Source organism: Ascaphus truei, chromosome 2 (assembly GCF_040206685.1).
Source record: "Ascaphus truei isolate aAscTru1 chromosome 2, aAscTru1.hap1, whole genome shotgun sequence".
In the NCBI taxonomy this organism is placed as follows: domain Eukaryota; kingdom Metazoa; phylum Chordata; class Amphibia; order Anura; family Ascaphidae; genus Ascaphus; species Ascaphus truei.
The window spans coordinates 289,157,842-289,176,505 of record NC_134484.1 but is presented as its reverse complement, the minus strand read 5'-3'; the positions used below and the strand labels follow the sequence as shown (position 1 = coordinate 289,176,505).

General features: G+C 51.3%; 1 long non-coding RNA gene and 1 pseudogene across 1 annotated transcript in view; both read left to right on the top strand.

Annotated features, from left to right (window-relative positions):
- The window catches only part of LOC142488667 (uncharacterized), a 92,830-nt gene that overhangs the window by 3,301 nt on the left and 70,865 nt on the right, over window positions 1–18,664 (top strand). The window contains exon 2 of the long non-coding RNA XR_012799569.1: window positions 12,446–12,542. This is a non-coding gene — a long non-coding RNA (uncharacterized LOC142488667). The remainder of the gene's footprint in view (window positions 1–12,445; window positions 12,543–18,664) is intronic.
- LOC142488908 (U2 spliceosomal RNA) lies at window positions 16,554–16,754 on the top strand (annotated as a pseudogene).

Genomic DNA, 18,664 nt, shown 5'->3' with positions numbered 1-18,664 from the left:
CCTGCTCCCCCCTCCCTGTCACACCCTGCCCCGCCTCCTCTGGCACACCCTGCCCCCTCCTCCTCTGGCAAACCCTGCCCCCCCTCCTCTGGCACCCTGCCCCCCTCCTCTGGCACACCCTGCCCCCCTCCTCTGGCACACCCTGCCCCCCCTCCTCTGGCACACCCTGCCCCTTCCTCTGGCACCCTGCCCCCCCTCCTCTGGCACACCCTGCCCCCCTCCTCTGGCACACCCTGCCCCCCCTCCTCTGGCACACCCTGCCCCCCCTCCTCTGGCACACCCTGCCCCCCTCCTCTTGCACACCGTGCCCCCCTCCTCTTGCACACCCTGCTCCCCCTTCCTCTGGCACACCCTGCCCCCTCCTCTTGCACACCCTTAACCCTCCCTGTCACACCCTGCCCCCTCCTCCTCTGGCACACCCTGCTCCCCCTCCTCTGGCACACCCTGCCCCCCCCTCCCTGTCACACCATGCCCCCATCTCCTCTGGCACACCCTTGCTCCCCCTCCTCTGGCACACCCGCCCCCCCCCTCCCTGTCACACCAAGCCCCCATCTCCTCTGGCACACCCTGCCCCCTCCTCCTCTGGTACACCCTGCCCCCTCCTCCTCTGGCACACCCTGCCCCCCTCCTCTGGCACACCGTGCCCCCCGTCCTCTGACACACCCTGCCCCCCTCCTCTTGCACACCCTGCCCCCCTCCTCTTGCACACCCTGCTCCCCCTTCCTCTGGCACACCCTTCCCCCCTCCTCTTGCACACCCTTGACCCTCCCTGTCACACCCTGCCCCCTCCTCCTCTGGCACACCCTGCCCCCCTCCTCTGGCACACCGTGCCCCCCCTCCACTGGCACACCCTGCCCCCCTCCTCTTGCACACCCTGCCCCCCTCCTCTTGCACACCCTGCTCCCCCTTCCTCTGGCACACCCTTCCCCCCTCCTCTTGCACACCCTTGACCCTCCCTGTCACACCCTGCCCCCTCCTCCTCTGGCACACCCTGCCCCCCCTCCTCTGGCACACCCTGCCCCCCCCTCCCTGTCACACCATGCCCCCATCTCCTCTGGCACACCCTGCCCCCTCCTCCTCTGGCATAGCTTTCTTAAGTGTTCTCCTAGTCTGGTGTCCACTCTTTTAACAACAGAATATAGTGACAGGAGTCCCCACACATAAAGCAGGCTTCCCTGGATAGTTGTGCTGTCCTTATTTAGCACAGACTTTGTGGGTACATGTGTGCAGTTCAGGTCTTCAGTGATAGTTTGCAAAACATTGCCATATAATCAGTAATACTTCCCATAGCTTCATGTTGTAGCACCTTAAACTTCACAGGTAAATCTAGGACTGTTTATTCTAGGGTTGCACCCAGGTGTTTATAATTGTTATGTTTCCATGATTTAGAGAGCAGCAGATAAAAGTAAAGTTTGCAACAGAATGATTGTGTTGGGTTGTAGACTACAGGAGCAGATAGCTGGTGCATCAGAGCCTCCCAGGCCATTTTAATATTCTCCTTGAACATGGAATTGTTGTCTGTGAATATTGAAGGTTATCAGTGATAATAGTATATTTGGTTCGTGAAGAGAAGCTTTATATTACAGTGATATTATAGAAAATGTATCGGCCTTGTAATAGAAGGGGGAGGAGGAAGGGGGCCTTGGAATAGGGGGGAGAGAGGAAAGGGGCCTTGGAATAGGGGGGAGGGAGGAAGGGGGCCTTGGAAAAGGGGGGAGGGAGGAAGGGTGCCTTGATGCAGAGGGAGAAGGGGGAAAGGGGCCTTGGAATAGGGGGGGGGAGAAAGGGGGCCTTGGAATAGGGGGGGGGGGAGAAAAGGGGCCTTGGAATAGGGGGGAGGGAGGAAGGGGGCCTTGGAATAGGGGGGGGGAGAAAAGGGGCCTTGGAATAGGGGGGAGGGAGGGGGCCTTGGAATAGGGGGGGGGGAGAAAAGGGGCCTTGGAATAGGGGGGAGGGAGGAAGGGGGCCTTGGAATAGGGGGGGGAGAAAAGGGGCCTTGGAATAGGGGGGAGGGAGGAAGGGGGCCTTGGAATAGGGGGGAGGGAGGAAGGGGGCCTTGGAATAGGGGGGAGGGAGAAAGGGGCCTTGATGCAGAGGGAGAAGGGGGAAAGGGGCCTTGGAATAGGGGGGGGGGAGAAAAGGGGCCTTGGAATAGGGGGAGGGAGGGGGCCTTGATGCAGAGGGGGAAAGGGGCCTTTGGAATAGGGGGGGGGGGAGAAAAGGGGACTTGGAATAGGGGGGAGGGAGGAAGGGGGCCTTGGAATAGGGGGGGGAAGGGGGGCCTTGAAATAGGGGGGGGGGAGGAAGGGGGCCTTGGAATAGGGGGGGGGAAGAAGGGGGCCTTGATGCAGAGGGAGAAGGGGGAAAGGGGCCTTGGAATGGGGGGGGAGGAAGGGGGCCTTGGAATAGGGGGGGGGAGGAAGGGGGCCTTGGAATAGGGGGGGATGAAGGGGGCCTTGGAATAGGGGGGGAAGGGGGCCTTGATGCAGAGGGAGAAGGGGGAAAGGGGCCTTGGAATAGGGGGGAGGGAGGAAGGGGCCTTGGAATAGGGGGGAGGGAGGAAGGGGGCCTTGGAATAGGGGGAGGGAGGAAGGGGCCTTGGAATAGGGGGGAGGGAGGAAGGGGGCCTTGGAATAGGGGGGAGGGAGGAAGGGGCCTTGGAATAGGGGGGAGGGAGGAAGAGGGCCTTGAATAGGGGGTAGGGAGGAAGGGGGCCTTGGAATAGGGGGGGGGAGGAAGGGGGCCTTGGAATAGGGGGGGGAGAGGAAGGGAGCCTTGATGCAGAGGGAGAAGGGGGAAAGGGGCCTTGGAGCAAAGGTGGAGGCATTGGAGCAGGGGGAAGGGCAAGACCTTGGTGCAGTGGGGGAGGGAGGAAAGGGGTCTTGATGCAGAGGGGGGGAAGAGGCCTTGGAGCGGGGGGGGAGAGGCCACAGTGCAGAGGGGGGGAGGAAAGAGGCCTGGGAGAAGAGATTGGGGCTGGAAAGGGGGGCATTGATGCAGAGGGGGAGGGAGGAAACGGCCTTGTTGCATGGGGGGGCTTTGGAGGGGAGGAGGCCTTGGAGTTGAAGGGGAGGGAGGAAAGCGGCCTTAATGCAGAAGGGGCCTAGGTGAGGAGGGGGAAGGAAGAAAGAGGCTCTGGAGTAGAGAGCGTGGGATGGAGGGAAGGGGCCTTGGAGCAGGGGGGGGAATGGGCCTTGGAGCCGGGGGGGAGGGGCCTTGGAGCCGGGGGGGGGGAAGGGGCATTGGAGCAGGGGGGGGGAAAGGGGCCCTGGAGCCGGGGGGGGAAAGGGGCCTTGGTGCCGGGGGGGGGGGAAGGGGCCTTGGAGCAGGGGGGGAAGGGGCCTTGGAGCCGGGGGCAGGGGGGGGAAGGGGCCTTGGAGCTGGGGGGGGGGAAGGGGCCTTGGAGCAGGGGGGGGGAAGGGGCCTTGGAGCAGGGGGGGGGGAAGGGCCTTGAAGCAGGGGGGGGGAAGGGGCCTTGGAGCTGGGGGGGAAGGGGCCTTGGAGCAGGGGGGGGAAAGGGGGCCTTGGAGCCGGGGGGGGGGAAGGGGCCTTGGAGCCGGGGGGGGGGGGAAAGGGGCCTTGGAGCCGGGGGGGGGATAAGGGCCTTGGAGCAGGGGGGGGGATAAGGCCTTGGAGCAGGGGGGGGGGATAAGGGCCTTGGAGCAGGGGGGGGGCCTTGGAGCAGGGGGGAGGGGGCCTTGGTGCAGGGGGGGAAGGGGCCTTGGAACAGAGGGGAGGGGGGGAGGAAAGAGGCCTTGGAGTAGAGGGGAAAGGAGGAAAGAGGTCTTGTTGCAGGGGGGGAAGGGGCCTTGGAGCAAAATGGAGGAGTAAAGGGGCCTTGGAGCAGAGGGGGGGAGGGAGAGGCCTTGGAGCAGAGGGGGGGGGAGAGGCCTTGGAGTAGAGATTGAGCAAGGAAAGGGGCCTTGGAACAGAGAGGGAGGGAGGAAAGGGGCTTTGGTGAAGCTGGTTAGGAAGGGGCACAATGTTTTGGGGAACACCCTCCTTATGCTAAATATTCACATCAGACGATTTTGCTAACAAAACAATTATTATTACAATGTGCTGTGATGAGACCTATTTTGAATAGTGCAATAATAGAAGACTCTTTCCCCACTATATTGTACCTATTGTACCCTGCATACACGCTGCCAGGACACGTGTGTTAGTTTGAGCAGGGAGAGGGATTAAGGGAGCGACGCTCTAGGGTCTCTGGCAGGTGTAATCTATAGCTACATTCCACACTCAATGAAGCAACACTGATCAGCAGAAGATTGCAGACAAACTGAATGTATTAAAATATAACAAATCGCTGTATGGATTATATAAATATAGAACCCAAACTGGGAAAACACAACTCCCCCTAAAAAAGTGCTAACATCTCTGACACGTCCGCAGCACCCGCCCTTTAATATAACTGCTGTGTCCTTGGGCTGGTGTTGGGGCAGGGTCTTCCTTCTTGCTGCTCCTGTACCCCACACTCTTCCTCCTGCCGGTGGAGTTATGGTAGGTGCCCTGGTAGACGGACGCGTACCCCTTCTCTGTCATTGGGCAGAACCGCCGGGTGTGAGCGTGGACCCCCGTGGCACCGCACAGCGGGCACACAGTGCTGCAGGATGTGGCACTGCACATGGCCCTGCCCGTCCTTCAGACTGTGCCCGCTGTACACCTGCTTGGATTCTCCGTTATGTTTACAGAAATTACACAGCAGGGTGGGCTTCATCTCTTGAGGAGGAAGAGTCCGTGGTCCATGGTCCCTGTAGTGTCCCCGTGAAGCTGCCAACTCTCCCTGTATAGGCCGGCACTGTGACGTCTCTCTGCCATTGCATGCCTCTCTGCCACACCTCAGCACTGCTGCCTCCCTCACACTTGCCTCTCTGGCCAGCATCCTCACCAGCGGGTTCAGGTCCAGATAGTCTCTCCATATGTAAAATGGCTCCATGCTGCTCCCCTGCTTCCCTCAGAGGTCTCTCAATAAAATGAGCTGGTCCCTGGAATTAATATCCATGCCTCCCCTCTCCCCTGTGGAAACCCCCTCCCCGGAGACGTCTGAAGTTGTTAATTCTTATTTCATTTTACAGCCAACAAGAACACCTCTTGTGGATACATTTGCTTGTCTCAGATTTCATTTGAGAAAGTTTGACAAGTGACCTCTCCAGAGGAAGAGGCTGGGGGGAAAAGGGGCTCATCAATATTAACCTTTTATCTGCCAACTTCTTGTCTATATATAGCAGGTCTCAATCATAATAAAACAATAATGAGAGAGTTGTCAATGCCTATCAAACATGTCACTGTCCTGAGGTCGGTCTAGGACATTCCCCCGCGACCAAATGACCACCGGCGCTTAGCCGCAACACACCCCGCTGGCGGGATGCTAAGCCGCCGGCTGCTTTGCCATTAGGGTAATTACCTAACCTTAACCTTTATCCTAAAACCCCCTAATCTTAACACCTTTCACTAACACTACCCCTCCCTTAAAAACGTTAACCCGTTACCCTTAAACCCCCTACCTTAAGCCCTTACAATAAAACCCCTTCAATTAACCCCCTACCCTAACCGCTAAAACCCCTTCAATTAATCCCCACCCATATCACATATTTACCTTAGAAGCAGCCGGCGGCGGATCGGCTGCGGCAGAGGGTCCATCTGCGGCCAAACACCTGGCCGGCATTTGGTCGAAGCCAAACGGGCGTGACCAAACATTTTATTCCACCTGAAGTCACTGCCTAGGCGTTATTAGTGTTAGCGCAGAATTAAGTTGCTGTGTATCAACCCAGAAATGTCTTTGACGCAGCGCGGGTGTTTAATTATATAGGTTACCACAATGTGTTACACTGATCATTTATATTTACGAACACTAGTTCTAAATAAAAAATACACACGCTATATATATATATATACACACACACACACACACACACACACACACACGTTGACAAATCACCCAAAAATCTACTCGCTGAACCAAAAAATCTACTCACCATGTATTCTAATGGATTTGTCGAACAATATATATATATATATAATTCCCATAACGACTTTCACCCCCCCCCCCCCCGTATTTTATGATGGTTTGTATTACTTTTTAGCACTGGCATTTTTGGACGCAACAAGCATTTGAAATAAAGCTGTCATTACATAAGGCTCCTCCTAAAAAGGGTTCTGCTTACTGAAATATGGGGGCAAAAGCCAGTGAAACAAAAACAAGACCAGATTAATTACTGGAAAGAACCCAAATCAAAGCAATTTTATATGAGAGACCCCTAACCTAACACGCCCACTTTCCCTCCCTGGAGTTTCAGGTGGAAGTGAAGTCTGGTAGTTGTTAACTTGTAACAAGTTTGCTCTTGCTGCTGTGAACATGGTTTGGTTATGTTGTGTCTGCTGGGTGGGGACAGGGAGTCAGGAGAGAAGGGGGGGGGGTCACGAGTTTGCAACTGGAATCTGAATACACCTTTGATTGCCAGAGTGTCACAGCCCCTCCGGCTCAGCGCGGTCAATGACCGCGGCGACCCTTAACCCAGAAGAGGAGTCCTCCACCTTTTCCCTTCACGTCGCATCCTATGCTCCGCGGGAGAGCAGGATTCGATCGAAACTGGGGGGAAAAGCTTTTCTTGGGCGTGACGTTGATTTGGATCAGAACAACCGTCTGCAGAGTATCTGTCCCCGTCCAGATTATTTTCCCTATATATATATATATATATATATATATATATATATAGTGTGTAGCCAGGTCTCCCCAGCGCTACCGCACCCCCCTCACCTGACTGCCGATCGCGGGGGCCGCCGCGTCCAATGGCGGCTCCGTTCGGCAGTGGCAGGGGAGAGGGCGGTCAGGTCCCGGCTCGGGGGTTGCCGGGGACGCGTGCGGCCGGTTGCCAAGGCCGCACGCGCATCTCAGGGCTCCCGGCGCTCCCGGAGCCGGGCGGATAGGGCGCCGCCATTGCGCTTCAACTCGCGCATGCGCAGTGAGTCCCCGGCGGCCCAGTTAGCTCGCGCATGCGCAGGGAGGCTGCGAGAGACAGGGCAGAGTCGCGCATGCGCAGGGAGAACCCTAGAGCCAGGGAACAGTTGCGTGAGGGCAGGGAAGGCGCAGGAGAGTCGCGCGAGAGTAAGGGAAGTTAGTGAGAGGTTGCGGCGGCCATTACAGGTTTGTGTAGGCAGAGGGAAGGCACGCACGCGGCCTCAATGTTATTGTAGGGGCCTCGGGACTACAATTCCCATGAGGCATAGCGAGGCAGGCACCAGGTGCTTGATAGGAGCCAATAGGGCTGCAGGACTGCCCTGGAGGAAAGAGATACATTTTCCCGGGCTTTGCATGAGTCACGTCAGTTGGAGCAGAGGAGCTGAAGGGGAAGGAAGGATGCAGGGAGTGAGTGCAGCTCCTGCATCCAGATAGGTACCCTCACCCTCCAGGTAGGCCCCAACTCCCCACCAGGTTAGTGGGTAACTGATAAGGGACGGCCCTAGATAGGGAGGTCGCCCTTAGTGTGTGTAAGGTGCAGGTTTGGCAGTGCCACAGCGGGTAGTGCTGTGCGCACTGGCAAATAGGCACAGCGTGTGTGCAGTGGATGATTTGCTGCGGGATCCAGGTGGCTGTGTACGATTGCCAGCTGTGTGTGTGTCGCTGCATGTGCTGGGCGCAGTGTGTGCAGCGTGTGTGAATGTCTGCAGGCTGACAGTGTGAGCTGAGTGTTGGCTGTAGGTGCGTTAGGCTGTTAGGATTAGCAGTTACAGTTGAGACTGGGTAGCTAGGGGAAGGGGGGCAGGTTAATGTTCCACAGGCCATAGGAGTTTTCCCCAAGCCATCCCAGGTTGCGGTTCCTCAGGGACAGGCCCTAGGTTAGGGTTGCTGTCACTCTAGAAGTAGTTAGGCAGAAAGCTGATAGCGGCGGTTGCTGTTCCCATGCGGTTGGTGTTGCCGTGATCGGTTGCAGTTCCCGTGGAGCGGTGGGACCCTCGTTGGGGTCCACCGGCAGAGTACCTGGAAAGGATCAGACGGACGTCTGACCCTTTGAGAAGAGTGTTGCAGGCCCGAGCATCGGAGTGCTCGGAAGGTATCAATATTATATGTGCACCAACAGGCCTAGAGGTTTTAGTGACTGCGCAGTCACCCATTGACTATCTCCGTAGGAGTACGGGACCTTGGGTGTGGGGGTTTCACTGGACACTGGGTGGGATCACCTAGTGTTGGGGAAACGTCCTGCGAGACGTCACGGGTAGTGTCTCCTCGTGAGAGGGACACAGGTTATGAGGATATGTAAAGGCGATGATATGTTCTATGTTCGAAGTAAATTCCTTAGTTATTATATAATCACTGACTGTGTGTGTGGTTTCTAATTGGGTTCCTATGTAGGGTCATTCTACACGTCCATAGAATCCTACATAGGTGGAGGCGCTGTAAAAGAAGATTCGTTCCAGAGGATTCACCCCAGGCTCTCATTAGCGGAGGCTCAGACCTCCTGTGAGCCTGCAGGTATACGCACCACACCGGTAACACTACATGTTCTACTCACCCACACTATATATGAGATTGGGTGGGGTGGAATACCCGTTACAAGTGCATGCACTGAGAAAAAATGACGCAGACACACAGGAGTTCAGAATGATAATGTCTGACTTTATTCCTGCAGACCACGTTCATATATAGAGGCTGCAGGGGGGGATTGTATGCAAAAGGAGCTCTCTCAGGTCTAAAGGTTGTGTGTAAATACACGTCAGTATCTCATTGGTTCTTGTTGGGTCTTTTCCTTGTATGGTCTTGTTGCAGTTTATGGTCCTGTTACTGCACCGACACACTTTATTCGAGCAAATACCCAGTATGTACCTGGCAGATACCTGGAATGCGCCGCTCCTCACCTCTGACAAGCCCCGTTGCGTTTGCCTTCCCAGCCTGGGTTCATGCCTGGCTGATGGGCGGCTGATCTGTTAAATGATAATGATTAGGATTTAATAGGCTGCAATGCTTCGCGTGTCTACCAGATGGCATAAATTCATGAATTGTAATGCAGTATATATATATATACTGTGCAGTATTGCAGCCAGCGGGAATAAAATGCTTCAATCCTTGCTGGAAAATAACCCAATGCACTCGGGCAGAAAACAGTCACAAACCTCAATATACCCGGGTATACCCGAATTCGTGGGACTAGCCGAGCTCGAATAAAGTGTGTCGCCAGTGTATTGCAGGTTTTTTGGACACATCAGCATTTGAGGGGAATTCCTCGGTGCCATCTTCCTTACTTGAAGGGAGGGGTAGCTGCGGTAGCCATTTTGAGTAAGGAATCATAGCAAAGTATTACAGATGAAGAAATAGGCATTTTATCCAATCCATCACAACGTAGCCCCTGGAGTGCCAGGCCACATGCTGTTGGACAAAGATTGGGCTGGTATAAGGCACAGATTATACACTCCGCTTGCTAGCGAAAGTGCGAGCTCCTAACGTGCCGCGCAGCTGCAGCACAAGCTATCCCTGCTCCACAGTACTGGTGGCGATGAGGGGGGTGTGGCGGGGGGGGGGGGGGGTCTCGAAGCTGGGTCACCCTCATTGGCTGAACCAGCTCACATAACCCTGACGTCCTGCGGCAGCCGCCTGAGAACACAAAACATTTTGTCTACTCAAAAGGCTGCCGCGTCAATGCGCCTCTTCGCCTGCAGGTGCGCAGACACTTGGCTAACTACTATAGTCAATTACTGAAGTGTGGTTGGCGCCCGCGAACTCCTCCACTATAAGCTTGGCCTAAGCCTTTTTTTAAACTCAACATTTCCTGTTAAGCAGAATCGCTGAAAGGGTTTATAATGGCCGTCACAGAAAGGTCTAGTCATTCCAGAGCGCCGGTACACAGCACAGCGGGACACCGGTACACTGAGCCTATCCAGACACCGCCTGCCGAGGAAGCGCCTCAGTCCTACTGAGGGTATGTAGTCCCTGCTCTTTGCTTGGGCACACCCATCCGACCCCTATTTAAAATCAGTAGTCACTGAGAGATTTCTTTCCCCAGGAGAAATATGGAGATAGCCTTTGCTGCAGCAAAAAGCTTGGGAAGTTTATATATGTGTATATATTTATTTTTCTTGCACTTTTTTTTATTATCCTGCGTGGCAAGAACAAATGTGTGTTCCTCAATGAGGCCGCCCATAGTGTGCGCGAGCGTTGCAGAGCAACTGCGTAGCAGATTTTTCAAGATACAAATTATTTCGTTTTTTTTGCCCAACGGCTCGCGTCATGGCCGCGTCACGTGAGCGGTTCAGCCAATGAGGGCAAAACCACCCTGGTGACGTCTGCGCCATGCCTCCCCAATTACTGGACGATCAGTTCACCCAGCGCTCAGACAACAGGCGCTCCGGCGTGCACGCGCACCCCTGCTATAATCTTAGCCTCAGGTTTCTAAAATGTAATCCCTTAGGCTTGTCCTATAGTAGGTGCGGACGCACGTGCACGTGATGCACGCTTTTTGTGTTTATGCTGTGAGCGAAGGTACTGTGTGTGTATAGCTTGAGAGTAAATAATGTATTGAATAATATTTTTAAAATAAAAAAAATTTGCACAATAAAAATAATTTTTATTTATTAAACTTTGACACATACACACATACACACATACACACTCACATACATACATACACACTCACATACATACATACTTACATACATACACACATTTCAGCGGCGGTAGCAGCGCAAAATCTTTCTTTTCCCTGTCTTCTCCCTCGTCGGCCAGCTCCACACTCACTGCCGTGCCCTATTATAGAAAGGCTGACTAACCACAGCCAATTATATGTGCCGCGCGTGCACACGGCGGAACGTGCGCCCCCACTATATAACAGCCCTTAGGCACCGCATACACGTCACATTCCATGCTATTAACTATAGTAGATCATGATTCTGTTTCCTCTTCTCCATATAGTGTAGAAAATATAAAAAGACAGTTTCAAATTGTTAGTGTATTGGAATCTGCTTTAAGGGTTTACCTTGACGTGGTACACAGACTTGACTGTGAAATGCTTTTCCCAAAAGATTGAACTAAATTAACCCCCCCAAAAAACAGGAGAAACAGCAAGCTAGACCTGACAAGTCAGGAGGTACACTGTACACTGCAAGAATTTTTTTTTTTTTTTTTTTTTAGGTCAGGGCATGTTTCCTCCAAAATCTAGATTGTTTTAAAGGCAGACACTGGATTCTATCTAACCCCCACACAATGTCACAAGTGCAAAAAGCTTAATCACAGGTCTGAACAGAGATCAGACCCGCATTAATTTATTCTCTGAGCATCCCATGCTTCCTGAGATACTTGCCTCTGTTGTTGCTGCTGGTGCTTCCTGGAGCCTGCAGAGTATCAGACGTGCCAGGGGCCTACAGAGCAACATGATATATGCAATGATACAGTATATGCCAAAGGCCTGTAGACCGTCATCATGTATGCCAGGGGCCTGTACAGCATCAAGATGTGTGCAAGGGGCATATAGAGTATTCTGGTGTGTGTCAGGGGCATCGTGTTATGTAAAATCTTTGATATCAGTGTCCCCCGAATACACAGAACATTGCAGTGTGTGACAGGGGTGTACAGAACATCATGATGTGTGCCAAGGGTCTGTGTAGCATCATAATGTGTGACAGAGATTTGCAGAGTAGTGTGAAGTATCTCAGTTGTCTTCATAGCATTCTAGTGTGCTCTTGGGGAAGGTAGCTATGGACCTGGGGTGATGGGTGGACATGGGGTCAGTGAAGGATAGCTGTGGGATTGGGTCAGGGAGTAGGTTTGGTCTTGAGGGAGCTGCAATGGGCATGCGGGGAGGTGGCTATGGGCCTGAGGGGTAACTATAGGCCTGGAGCGGGGGGGGGGGGGTAGCTGTAGGTTTGGGAGAATTTAGGAGTAGCTATGGGATGGGAGATGTGGCGATGTGGCTATGGGATGGGTACAGGAGGTGGCTAGTTATGGTTTTGGGGCAGCAATAGTATGGGAAATGGGGTGATAGCTATAACAATGGGGTAAATTTAGGCCTGGGGGCAGAGGGGTAGTTCTGGGCCTAGGAGCATGTCTAGCGCCTGAGGCATTGGGGAGTCGCTATGAGATGGGAGCAGAGGGTAGCTACGGGCCTGGGGGAAAGTCTCTGCTCTGCACTCTGTCAGCAACATATTCAGTGTGGTGAGTGGCAGTGTGAGTATGGTGAGTGGCAGTGTGAGTGTGGTGAGTGGCAGTGTGAGTGTGGTGAGTGGCAGTGTGAGTATGGTGAGTGGCAGTGTGAGTGTGGTGAGTGGCAGTGTGAGTGTGGTGAGTGGCAGTGTGAGTATGGTGAGTGGCAGTGTGAGTGTGGTGAGTGGCAGTGTGAGTGTGGTGAGTGGCAGTGTGAGTGTGGTGAGTGAGTCCCAATTTGAAAGGTGATTCCCAGTGGGTGGAAACAATGTTCCTCATACAGGTCTCTTCTCATCTGCTTCCTTATTACCATAGAAACAGAGAAGTCTGGGCCTCTGATCGGACATGCAGTTTGTACAGCCCACAAGTGTAGATGAGGAGTCAATGGATTTATTCAGTTGTTCCCAAGAAGGTGAGACAAGAAGAATATAAATGTACCATCGAGACATACAATAATTAAAAGAGTGAATGAAGTTAAATTAATGGAAAAACTTTCAGCTCAACTTAATAAAAAATTAGATCATTTCTCTAAGGTATGGGAACTGTGGCCTCCGGTTATTAGGTAGAATCCTGATCATAGTTGATTGTTATCCCTTGTCTCTTTTACCTTTTAGCCCTTAAGCATTCCCTCCCCTTCCCATTCCTTTCCTCTCTGGCCCCATCTTTATCTATCCTTTTTTCTTTATCTTTTCTATGTTAAAAAATAATTGCAATTAGAGCGGCTTTAGTAGGGGCTCACCTGCGCTTCCGCGCGCTTGCGGGAGCGCAGGTCTTAGGGGAATTTAAAATTCCCCCGCTTGCTGGCGAGACAGGCCGGTCACGTGAGCGGTTTGCCCAATGAGGGCGAACCAGCTCCGTGACGTCACTGGCCCGCCCCCGGCCAGTGACGCGCCCGCACCCTGACGGTCTGTCCCCCTTCTGCCCCGATCCATGTCTCCTGTGTGTGTGTGTGTGTGCATGTGTGTGTGTGTCTGTGTGTGCATGTGTGTGTGTGCCTTTGTGTGTGTGTGTGTGTGCGTGTGTGTGTGTGCATGTGTGTGTGTGTGTGTGTGTGTGTGTGTGTGCATTGTGTGTGTGTGTGCATTGTGTGTGTGTGTGTGCATTGTGTGTGTGTGTGCATTGTGTGTGTGTGTGCATTGTGTGTGTGCATTGTGTGTGTGTGTATGTGTATGCATGTGTGTGTGTGCGCATGTGTGTGTATGTGTGTGCATTGTGTGTGTGTATGTGTATGCATTTGCGTGCGCGTGTGTGCGTGCGCGCGCGTGTGTGAATATATTTATCAAAGTTGCACAATGTTAATAAATAATTTATTCTCACAACATGTCTTTTTTTTTAATTTTTAAAATATTATATAATACACACACACACACACACACACACACACACACACACACACACACACACACACACACACACACACACACACACACACACACACACACACACACACACACACACACACACACGTTCCCCAGTGACACACAAACACACAGACCACTTCAAAGTGACACACACACACTGACAGCTACCAAGTGACACACACACACAGTGATACCCGCCTCCCAAGCGCTTGCTGTCTCCTCTGTCAGGGCAGCAAAAAGCTCCTGGTAGAGCGAGCGGCAGCAAGCGAGAGCGAGCAGCAGCACCTAAGGGCTTACTATGTCCCAGGCCAAATATTGAAATAAAAAAAAAAAAGTTGAGACAAGTGCAGGAAGTCACAGAGGCAGTGGCAGATTTTCCATTAGGCCCGATAAACCTGGGGCTAGAGCGGCAACATTTTGGGGCTGCAAAAATGTCCACCCCATAAACAGAGGCCGCGCTCTTGGGCCTGATGGGAAGTTCTGAATGATAAATCCGGAAGAAGAAAAAAAGCGGAGAACTGCAAACAAAAATTGGGGCTATGCACACATGTTAAAGATTAAAAACAATGTAGTGGGGGGGGGGGGAAGGTGACAGCATGGAGAGTGGCATGGAAGTACCTCTGATGCATTTCACGCTCACAGAGCTTAGTGAAAGAGTGTATTCTCCTTGTAATATCTGCACTATATATAAAGTCCTTAACCGGAAGTGACGCAACGCATGTGGCGGCGTCGGCAAGACCGGAAGTGGACCCGGCCATTAACGATCCGTCCGACATTGACAGGGACTCCCTCTGGATGGAAGACTATATAACATGACTGATCACATATTGAAAAAAGTTATTCACGGACTACTGCTGCGACACACTTTATTCGAGCAAATAACCAGTTTGTACCTGGCAGATACCTGGAATGCGACATAAATAAACACTCGTTCTTTACCTTAGCGGCTATGCGCTATGGTAAAGAAGCAGCATTTCTGTATTTTTAATAATATTGTACAGTGAACAGGGGGTTCCCTGAGCCAGAAATCTAAACTCAGGGGGCCCCCTGCTCCTGCTCAATATTATTAAAAATACAGAAATGCTGCTTCATTACCATAGCGTATAGCCGCTAAGGCAATGAAGGGGTTAACCCACCGTGCCCGCTTTATTGTGGGTAGCGGGGGTGGGTGATGGGGGTATTTGGCCCTTGGTGTGAGTTTAGGACTTGCGGGGGGTTGCGGGTGCACTTAACCCCTTCACGACCGTAGCAGTTAATACCGCTACGGTCATGAAGGGGTTAACCACTCCCGCGACCCCCCCCCAGCAAGCCCAAAACAACCACCGTTGGGGCTAATACCCCCTTCACCCACCCCCACTACCCACAATAAAAAATAATCACACACAGCATCCCCGCAATACATAAATAAATAAATAAATAAATACAAATAAATACATTTGAAATACATTTTTATTCCTAGTGTAGATGTGCAGGGGGTCTCGGGAGCTGAACCGCGTTGGTTTCAGGACCGGGGACCCCCTGCCCCCCGAGATACAGACCCCTTTATGAGGTGCCGGTATCCTTCTGCGTTAAAGGCCCCGATCAAGTGACCGAGGCCTGTTAAACCAAGCAGAGGGATACCGGCACCCCCAAAAGGGGCCTGTATCTCGAGGGGCAGGGGGTCCCCGGACCTGAAACCAAAACGTTTCTGCTCCGGAGACCCTCTGCACATGTACAGTATGAATAAAACACATATATAAATAAACACTCGTTCTTTACCTTAGCGGCTATGTGCTATGGTAACGAAGCAGCATTTCTGTATTTTAATAATATTGTACAGTGAGCAGGTGGTTCCCTGAGCCAGAAATTAATGCTCAGGGGACCCCCTGCTCCTGCACAATATTATTAAAAATACAGAAATGCTGCTTCATTACCATAGCGGATAGCCGCTAAGGCAATGAAGGGGTTAACTCACCGTGCCCACTATTTTGTGGGTAGTGGGGATGGGTGAGGGGGGTATTTGGCCCTTGGTGTGAGTTTAGGACTTGCGGGGGGGTTGCGGGTGCACTTAACCCCTTCACGACCGTAGCAGTTAATACCGCTACGGTCATGTAGGGGTTAAGCCCTCCCGCTACCCCCCCGCAAGCCCTAAACAAGCACCGTTGGGGCTAATACCCCCTTCGCCCACCCCCGCTACCCACAATAAAAAAAAACTCACACACAGCAGCCGCCAAAAAATAAATAAATAAATCTAAATAAATAAATAAATAAATGACTATAAATAAACACATTTGAAATAAATTTTTATTTATAGTGTAGATGTGCAGGGGGTCTCCGGAGCTGAACCGCGTTGATTTCAGGTCGGGGGACCCCCTGCTCCCCGAGATACAGCCCCCTTTATGAGGTGCCGGTATCCCTCTGCGTTTAAAGGGCCCGATCACGTGATCGCGGCCTGTAAACCAAGCAGAGCAGAGGGATACCGGCACCCCCTAAAGGGGCCTGTATCTCAGGGAGCAGGGGGTCCCCAGACCTAAAACCACAGCGGTTCAGCTCCGGAGACCCTCTGCACATCTACACTATCAATAAAAATGTATTTTAAATGTATTTATTTATATTCATTTATTTATTTATTTATTTAGATTTATTTATTAATTGTGCTGCTGCTGCTGTGTGTGATTTTTTTTTATTGTGGGTAGTGGGGGTGGGTGAAGGGGGTATTAGCCCCATCGGTGGTTGTTTAGGGCTTGCGGGGGGGTAGCGGGTGCACTTAACCCCTTCACGACCGTAGCGGTATTAACTGCTACGGTCGTGAAGGGGTTAAGTGCACCCGCAACCCCCCCGCAAGTCCTAAACTCACACCAAGGGCCAAACACCCCCTTCACCCATCCCCGCTACCCACAATAAAAAAAATTCACGCACAGCAGCCCCACAATTAATAAATAAATATAAATAAATAAATACATGAAGAGAAATAAATATATACTCTATATATATACTGTATATATACAGTATATATATAATAACAATCCCTATACATATACAGTATATACTGTGTATATATGACTGTATATATACATATATATATCGCTTCTCGGCCTTTTGGCTAAGATCAAGTGTAGTGTCTGTCCTGTGAAGGATGGCACTAGTTGCATCACTTGGTCTGGTCATGGGCTGAGAAGGCAGATATGTAGCCCGGGCTATTTTATCACGGCACCCCAGGAGTGGTTAACCTGGTGGAGTCATTTGCTGCTACACTGCACAGCACTGTACTCGCCACTATTTTTTTACCCGCCAGGCTTCCGGGTCTGGCGTGCACTTGTGCACACTTATTTTTGTTGTTTCGTTTGAGCACCTCCTGCACTGCATCACACAGCGCACTGGAGCACTCGCACCATCAATTTGTTTTCCTTTTTTTTTTGGGTTATCAGTCACCTAATTTTCTTCGGAGAATGCAAGACTGTGTGCTGGTCGGTGGTCGCCATCCCTCGGGAGAAGATTGCGGTCGGCGAGTAGGCGTCAGCCGGAAGCCCTAAAGACTTGGACCCTCCTGCGGCGTATGCAGCACTAGGAGGGAACAGGATGGACGTCGGATTCTTCGGATGACGACGTCGGTGTAACATCAGAACTTTTCCTGGCCCTCGTGGCTGAAGAGGACTGACTATGTCATGGACTTGCAGCTCTCCGGAGCCTATAGTCACAAGTGGAGCGCACCTGATCTCACAGCGTGGATCACGAGCACGGTTTTTGAGGTGGAATCACTTTTCCACCACCCGGGCTACAAAAAAAAAAAAAAAAAAGCTGTCTGTGGGTGGTTTTCTGGGTATGCACCTTAACCCTGGCTGTGCTCAAAGCTGTGACCATGCAGCAAGCTTAAGCCTATAGGGAACCATGTTAAAAATGGTTATTGAGGCAAAAAGTGACACTGTGTGCTCGTTTGCATGTCATTTCCCAGAATCCCTTGCTGCAGTGGAAGTGCTGTATGCTGGGTGATAATGGGGAAAGGCGGGGTTGCGGACCTGCCTAAGACATGCAGATGAGCATACAGCTATATTTGCATATTTGCTTTCCTGTGGAGGGTTTTTGTCACTTTTTTTACTCACCATAACTTAACTCAGTATTATGGTTTAGCCTATCCCATAGCCTCTCTTGCATTCCCAGTAAAATCAACCCCACACTGATGAGACCCATCAAGGTCGAAACAGCTGTCTGTGGGTGGTTTTCTGGGTATGCACCTTAACCCTGGCTGTGCTCAAAGCTGTGACCATGCAGCAAGCTTAAGCCTATAGGGAACCATGTTAAAAATGGTTATTGAGGCAAAAAGTGACACTGTGTGCTCGTTTGCATGTCATTTCCCAGAATCCCTTGCTGCAGTGGAAGTGCTGTATGCTGGGTGTTAATGGGGAAAGGTGGGGTTGCGGACCTGCCTAAAACATGCAGATGAGCATACAGTTATATTTGCGCATATATATATATATATATATATATATATATATATATATATATATATATACACATATATATATATATACACACAGTATATACACACACATGATGAACCAATATACAAATACATGTAGAATGGTTATCAAAATCATACTGTCCTACAAATAACGCTTCTCCATACAGACAATAATAATAATCCATTTAATAATCCTAACTGATCTTACAATATAAAACATAACATTCCAATCCACACAGTACATTGCATTTACATTGTATAAATAATGCATAAAATCTATGCACCATATACATTCTGCAAATGAATGTTATCAATATCATTGCAAGCTACTGTACCAGTAAATACAAACACGTCAACTATTTTAACCAATCAAGTAAACAAAAATCAATATATACTGTAAGTACCAACCAGAAAACACAATTTAAAACCAAAGCTAACCCTTACAATACCAAGGATTACATCTATCTAATTGTAAAAAACATTATACATTATACACACATTGAAGCATTGCAATAAACAACATACATTACAGTACATCCCCTGTATCTCCCTGCCTTCAGTGTAATCTGTTTAAAGCCCCCTCCCCCCTAATGTTTCTGTTAAACATATTACACTGATGGCAGAGAGATTTAACAGAAACATTAGGGGGGAGGGGGCTTTAAACAGATTATACTGAAGGCAGAGAGATTTAAAGCCCCCTCCCCCTAATGTTTCTGTTAAATCTCCCTCCCTGCC